General features: G+C 41.6%; 1 non-coding gene across 1 annotated transcript; it reads right to left on the bottom strand.

Moving 5' to 3' along the window:
- Positions 1-1,365: 1,365 nt before the first annotated feature.
- On the bottom strand, positions 1,366-1,440 carry TRNAE-UUC (transfer RNA glutamic acid (anticodon UUC)). The gene has a single exon. It is a non-coding gene; the product is annotated as a tRNA-Glu (tRNA).
- Positions 1,441-8,013: the final 6,573 nt, after the last annotated feature.

Genomic DNA, 8,013 nt, shown 5'->3' with positions numbered 1-8,013 from the left:
GCACAGCCTGTCAAGTACCTTACCAAAATGAGTCATTCTCATGCAGCTTTGAAGATTCAGCCACTTTTCTATTTTCGAATCCACAAATATTATAATTTCCACAAGAAACCTCAGAGGTCCCATTTCTGGCTCAGGAGAGGGTTAACACATTCCGCCCAAGAGTCGCCCAGTACTGGGCTTCATTCATTTTCCACCATGTAGCATGTTCTGTTTATTAGTCTGCTCCACATCGTTAAAGGAAACTCACACACCAAGTGAGCTGAACCCCAGCCATGTGGTGTTGTAGTGACCTTGACCTCATTTCCCCCCTTAAACTCTTGGTCTTGATCAATTCCCAGAACCTGAAGTTCTGTAGTGGAGACTAAAACAAATGAGGGTGTTTCAGTGCTTTGCTTCCACAAGGAGTCAAGTGCTCACTTTTGATACGTCTCTTGACATCCATTAACCAAGCATTAAAAAAAAAAATTAAAAGTTTCCAGGAGAAAATGAGTGGAGATTTTTGAATAGCAAATTTACTTGATATGTACCTAAAAACTGCATACATCCTATGACTTGAGAAATGTTGGGATGAGCCTTGCTCGCAACGTGTCCCCCTTCTGCCTCTGCCTGATTCCATTAGAGCTTCGTACTTTGGGGATCATTTGGTTCTGCTTTGAGAATCCAAACATAAACATCTCTGAGAGAGGTGATTCAGGAGACTTTAGCATCTTTAACATCCTTTTGTGATTCAGTTAATTATTATTTTTTTAAATACTTTTTTTATTTATTTCTAGGAGAAAGAGAGAGAGAGAGACAGCGTGAGCAGGGGAGGGTCAGAGAGAGAGGGAGTGACAGACTCTGAAACAGGCTCCAGGCTCTGAGCTGGCAGTCAGCACAGAGCCCGACGCGGGGCTCGAACCCACCAACGGCGAGATCATGACCTAAGCGAAAGTCGGACGCTTAACCGACTAAGCCACCCAGGCGCCCCTGTGATTCAGTTAATTAATCCTAGAGGAGCTGGGCTATAGAATCAGTAAGGTTTCATCAGAAAAGATAGAAGAGGAGAAGGAAAAGGTAACTTTGGCTCAAAGGAACTGAGCCGATGGAAGAGACCCGGCAGAGTTGGCCACTGGAGGCTCCAGACAGTCAGTGCCCTTGAGGGGGGCACCACACGCTTGAAGGAAAGGGTTCCTAATGCTCATGCTTTGGACCCCTCCTGCTAGGCTTCCTCCCTGTTCCTAGTCTCAGCCTTCCTCATTCCTATTATTATTATTTTTTTTTAATTTCTAGGAGAGAGAGAGAGACAGCGTGAACAGGGGAGGGTCAGAGAGAGAGGGAGTCACAGACTGAAACAGGCTCCAGGCTCTGAGCTGGCAGTCAGCACAGAGCCCGACGTGGGGCTCGAACCCACGTCATGACCCAAGCGAAAGTCGGATGCTTAACCAACTAAGCCACCCAGGCGCCCCTCCTCATTCCTATTTGAATAATGACCTTCAACATGTGCCAGTAGGAGCTGGGCCTGAAACTATTTAAGTTCAAGAGAAAGTAGATGAAAGAGGTGTGCCTTTATATGAGGAAATAGAAATACGGATGATGTAGCAGATAGCAAGCACTAATGCTTATGGAATGAATAGAGGATGAAAACAATGGACTAATTAATGAATAAGAATAAACTTCATCCATCTTTCAACAAGTCCTCCCCTAGTTTATATAAATAGCTATTTGTCTATATTTATTTTCTCAGTTCCTAAATCTTTCAGATGGGAAAAGATTATGATCTAGCTAAGGAAATACAAGGAAGTCCGTCTTAGATCTAGAGGAAAGACCAGTGGGCCTTCAAAGTATTCTATCATTCTTAAAATCCAGATAAACGGAAACTCTTGATAAAGGTATGGTTTTCTTGCCAAACATGCAGCTTTAGGCACTGGGTGGTTTCTTAACCTACTGTGTTAGGTGAGCAAACCTATTGTTAAGCTAGCATACCAAATGCCTGGCACATAGATTCTTTCTTTCTTTCTTTCCTTTCTTTCTTTCTTTCTTTCTTTCTTTCTTTCTTTCTTTCTTTCTTTCTTTCTTTCTTTCTTTCTTTCTTTCTAAGTGAGATAGAACATGAGCAGGGGAGGGGCAGAAAGAGGGAGAGAAAGAGGGATCCCAAGCAGGCTCCATGCTTTCAGTGCGGAGCCTGACAAGGGGCTGAAACTCACAAATGGAGAGATTATGACTTGAGCCAAAACCAAGAGACAGACACTTAACTGACTGACCCACTCAGGTGTCCCATGATTCTTGAATTTTGTTATTTGAATGAATGCCTACATGAACACATAAATCCCTCATTTTGTGGTCTGTCTTTGGGGCTAACTGACCCTGGGCTTTATTAATAATGGGTGGATGAGATGAATGGCAGAGTGCAGTGGATTGTTGGTAAAGATATCCACAAATAGCTAAAAGTTTATACCCTTCTACCTTCACGCCCTTTTCATTCAGCACCCTCCACCATGCAACTTGGGCAATCACTGACTGAGTTTCTGTAAGACAGCCCTCTCTTTACTAGAATCGCATGGAGTGAAACGATATACGATGCCCTCATTTACCTGCAATCTCTTTCATTTGACATAATGAGTGTAAGACCCATTAGTGTCTGTGCATCTGTCAGCATTTCTTTTGAGAAATGGTTTCTTTCCCCTCATTTTGGAAAGGAGGAATTCAAATTCCAAGAGGCGGTGGGTTTTTGTGTTTTTTTTTTAAGCTCTCAGCTCATAAGTCGACCAGCGAGGGCTCCCACATGGATCTCATGTATCCTGCTTCACTTTTATCATGATGATGCTCTTGCTCCTGATCTGAGAGGAAGAGAACATTCACTCTCACTTTGTTGGATATTAACCATGTGATGAAGGCATGCGGAGCACGAGGAGAGAATATTCTGATAGTTTGATACAGGTGTATCCTTTGGCTATGCACCTGGCATAGCAAAGCCAATCAGAATTCTCCACCTGGATTTTTCAATGGAAAGAAGGAAGAGGGTAAAACCATTTCTATTGTTAAAAGCTGTGGAGTATGAAGCCCAGGACTTGATTGAGTCATGCTTCCTGCACTAGGGGAGAAATTTGAACTGAATGAGAAAAAAAGCTAACGCACAGAGGAAAGCAAAGATAAAGGATACGTAAATAAAGTTCTGGCTGTTTTTATGGGCTAACGTCTTTGTTCTCCCGATAAATTGGTTATTTAACCCTCTCTTTGGTAACCTGAGATGTTTCAGTATCAACCAATAAATTCCCTCTAAGTTAATTTGAGTTAGATTTCTGTCGCTTACAATCAAAAGAACCCTGAGTAAGACATAGTGCTTAAAAGAATTAAATTGGAATTAATCACTTGCATAATATTGCCACATCTTGAAAAAAGTCTGTAGTTTTCTTAGTAACTCTAGTTAAATATATTGCATCTGTATTGTTCCAGGGAGAATGACAGCACTATATTTACCTTTCCAAACAATCTTTGTTTCCATTTGGCATATATAGAGGTTGACATATTAACAGTGCATCCCAGGAGGAAAACCTAGCTCTGTAAGGTCTATGGGCGATAAAATATATTATATAAATACTCTGTGTTCAAGATCAGCACATTCTATTCATTTCTTTCTCCCACTGGGAGTTACTCATTTTTATGGAAAATGACCTGGCCCACTCTAATTTACTGTGAGTAAAACTGCTGGGGGATACTTTCTCTGATTGTCACATCATACGCAGGTAGTGAATAATGTCTTGTGTTCCTTAGGATTCGATTTTTACGTACAATACTTGTATGTGAGAAAGGCTGGAAGCAGTTGATCTCCCTTTAGGTAGAACATATGCCAATAGCAAAAATAAGTCCTTTTTTTTTTTTAATGTTTATTTATTTTTGAGAGAGAGAGAGATACAGAGCACGAGTGGGGGAGGGTAGAGAAAGAGAGGGAAACACAGAATCTGAAGCAGGCTCCAGGCTCTGAGCTAGCTGTCAGCACCGAGCCCAGTGCGGGGCTCGAACCCATGAACCATGAGATCATGACCTGAGCTGAAGTCAGACGCTTAACCAACTGAGCCACCCAGGTGCCCCAAGTCCTTCTTATCTCATGCAAAGAAGTTCTCCTTTTTTAAGGACCAGTACCCAGGAATGCTATCAGTGCCCCAAAGAGAACTCTCTGAACAATAGAAATGAACACTTGGTTGAGTTTCTCTTTGCTTTGTTTTCATTATTCTAACTGTTCTTTATGGTTTTAGTCTATTCTTTCTTTGCTTAGTTGCTTTTTCATCCCGGCCTTGTTTCCCTTTTCTCTTCCTTCCCTTTTCCCCAGGGCATATTGAGTGTGGAGACACGTCTCCATTTCTCCTCATTATACTCATTTGTGAACTGGACCGGTGACTTTGCTGCCCGTTCACGCACAGGGGGAGCATTAGCAGTTCCCACTTTGGACTTCCGTCCAGTGTGTCAGGATGCTCAAAGGGTAAATGGATAAGAAACAGAAGATAATCGAATTACAGATTTCTATTGTGTTCAAGATGTTAGCTCTTCACACATGTAGCAATTCTTGATTGCTTAAGAGGTCCCTGGTGTGTTTTTGGCAAGTGAAGACCTTTACATGTGCTTGGCTCTGGTCCAGGTGACAGGCACAGCTCTGGGATTACTTAACTACTCATCTGCCTGCATTTTCTTCCAATTCCTTAGAAAGAAAATTGAAAACAAGGAGAGAAAAAGAAAAGGGGCGTTGACCTTGATGACCAAAAAATTCCTTTTTGATAAATTCCAAGAGAAACTTCCAGATAAGACACTCTTCAATGGGATACATGCCCAAAATAAGATCCAACACAGGGTTTCTCTAAAAAGCAAGCAAGCAAACAAAAAGACCTTAACCATTGGAAATGGGTGGTGTGCATGATCGCATGTGAATGTTTGATTTCAGTCTGTGAATTTAATGGTGACCTTTGATGACTTTCAAGTCTGCCCAGGATGAGGAATGAATAAATAATCCAGAATAGAGGTTGTTTTAAATGATCTGATTTAGGATGCACCTGTGAGGTAAAAAGAATGAAAAACAAAACTGACTTAAAAAGTCAAAAATTATGACTATTATTTTTCACAAGCTTTTGACAAATATAAATTACCATGCTTAGTATTAATTACATAGAACCAAGTGGAGAATTTGGAGTTCCAAACAGAGAGAGAAGCGAGGGGAGAACAGAAGACCCTAGGAAGTCACATGGATCTGTCTGTGTCTTTAAGGATCCAAGTTTCTTATTTTTCCTCAATAGGAACCACGTCTACTTTCAGTCTTTTGAGGGTCTCCAGTGAAGGGCTGCTTCTGCTCCAGGTGCTAGAAAGCAGAACAAACATTATGTTCATTCGACTTAGGCCCTGCTGTTCCCCTTGCTCTACAAAAAGAGTGGTTCCCTTCCTCCTTTTCCATCAGATCACATATCAAGTGCAATGGCCTGCACATCAAATTCTAAATAGAAAACTAGCATCAGGAACAGTAATGGAACTTGGCGGTGGATGACAAGTGAATGGTGGGATGGACAGTTCCCTGAAGCTGAGAAAGAAAACTGTCTTTTTTTTCTCCCCTGCTTTAGACTTAGCTTCCAATCATTTGAGGCATGGTGTGATCTTAGAATAGGGCAGAATATTTCAATTTGGACTGTCCATGGAAAATTTGAAGGAGAAGAAGGGAATGAAGGCGGAGGATGCTTCAGTCACTTGCAACTTTGCCGTGAACTAGCTTATGGGTATTCCCCACCCCCCGCCAAATTGCTAGCTGATTGACATAGAAGAAATAGGAGGGTTTAGGGAGAAGAGTTCCAAGTGTAAGACGTCATTTTGATCATGGAGCCCTACAAGGTTGGATGGTGCTAAGTGGGTGGTGAAGGGTCCAGATAAAGACTTTGAGCATATGCAGATCAGGGACAAAAAGGGGCCAATGAGTTGTAGACAAAGTGGCAGCAGCTGAGGAGAGAATAAAAAGTAAAGCGGGAGAGAGGGTCAACCAAGGAGGCGAACAATGGCCCATCAAAATCTGCTGGTTATTCCTGTTGGTGGTTACTAGAAATTTGTTCTTTGTTTCCCAGAAATGCTTGTTTTACTCTTTCCTCTATATTGAACAGGCCGTTAAGGGCTGGCCACGTGCTCTGTAGGACTTTTGTGTTCTGCCCTCATCTTTCTCAGCCCAGGGCCGACAGCAAAATGAGTACTCCATAGCACTTAGCAAGGGTTTGGCCAGAGATGGCTAAAGGACCCAATCCCAAAGTGGAGAAACCTGAAGCGCATCAGTGATGCATTTTGAAGAAACCCCTTTCTCCTTGACCCTATTTTTCAAGGGCATTTTCCTCCAATGTCCATTTGCTGTTGCTAGATGTTATAGAGAGAGACAAAGAGATAAAACAAATTCTCTCTCTCTAAGCCTCGGAGACTCCAGAATTTGTTGTCAGTAGAGCCAAGCATATCATCAGCTTTTTGGGTCGATGGTTCCTCAGAGCCACCTTGCCTTCTCCTCAGCTCGTGGACTCTTGTTATGTGAGCCTGATGAAAAACCTAAGCTCCCAAGGCACCCGCAGGACGATGAATGAAACTCTGCTAAAAAGGGAGATGTCCGGGAAGGGATGCAGGGGCCACATTTTCTCCCCCTGCACGCGATGTTTCACAAGCCACATAATACTGATCTAAACTGTGATGGAATGAAGACCCAGTTCAGTGTGATGAGGTTCAGAAAACACCACTTCCGACAAAGGGTGGAAATGAAGTGTAACCCTCAGAAGAGCGCTGAAGCACCAGATCTGGGCAAATAAAGAACAGCTGAAGCCGCCCCTGCACCTGATAGTTGCATGAGTCCTTTCTCATCAGCCACCGAGAATTTTATGGAGCAGACAACTTTCCCTGTTGGGGGAGCGACAGACTGGAGGGCACCAAGCACGGGTTTATTAGAGCCACAGAGAAAAATGGTGTTGGGGTTTTTTCTTTCTCCTTTTTCCCTCCACCTCCCCTTTTTGTTTAGCTTAGCTCATTCTGAAGTGTACCATAGAAAAGGCCTCGATTATCAAATGTAATATTCACGTAAGATTGTGCTGTTCAGCCTCATATTGGGGAGTATACAGGGCTTCAGTGTTCCTTAATAAATTACCTCTTCGTGTAGCAATTAACCCCCTTCTGTGAAGGTTCAATGTTTCCTTGGGCCTGTGCCAGTGCTAACAGCTACGGCTTAGCATTCTTTTTAATGGGCTGCAATTACTGCTGAGAGCAGGGAAACATAAAATATTAACACTTAAGCATCTTTTACACTTCTTTGAACGTTAGATTATGTTGAAAATATAACTGACTTTTCATTCTTAAACCTGATATTTGCTTAGAATTCCACAGGACCCATGAAAATGTTTCGGTAAGTGGTTTCTGTTGATTTATTAACTCTCGTGAAAGCTTAATGGAAATCCCTTGCCATCAAATATTGAATATGTTTTATGCATGCTTCCAAAAGACTTGTTTACCAGTTCAACGGCTTTCTCACATTTTACAGAAGATAAATGATTTGGCACACAACTTGATGTGAGTCCCAGTTTTCTCCTTCCAGGCCATCTGTTGGGGACAGAGGGTACCGAAGCTTCCAACCACCCAACAACTGTACACAGGTAAAGTTGAATTGGGCTCTCCACTACGAATCTCTCCACTATTATATTTGCTCTAGTTACTTTTCCCTTTTATGGCATTGCCTGTTGATATGAAGATCTCATGAGATAAATGATATGGGAATGTTAATAATCTCTATGCTAGTTATTATTCTTTACATAGTAAGTACATGTAGAAATGTAGAATTATATATATATATAGCATATGTGTTACATGCATTGCATATACTATATATATGGTATATGCACAGTACATGTGTAGTATATATATTATACATGCAGTGTATATGTAATGTGCATATTTAGTATGTGGGCTTATATAGTATATATAGTGCATACATAGCATATACAGTATGCATACATAATATATATTATATATAATATACAAACTATA

The sequence above is a fragment of the Crocuta crocuta genome, unplaced genomic scaffold (genome assembly GCF_008692635.1).
Source record: "Crocuta crocuta isolate KB4526 unplaced genomic scaffold, BGI_CrCroc_1.0 scaffold556, whole genome shotgun sequence".
NCBI classification, from domain to species: Eukaryota; Metazoa; Chordata; class Mammalia; order Carnivora; family Hyaenidae; genus Crocuta; species Crocuta crocuta.
Note: the sequence above shows the minus strand (reverse complement) of the source record. Positions and strands in the feature narration are given on the sequence as shown.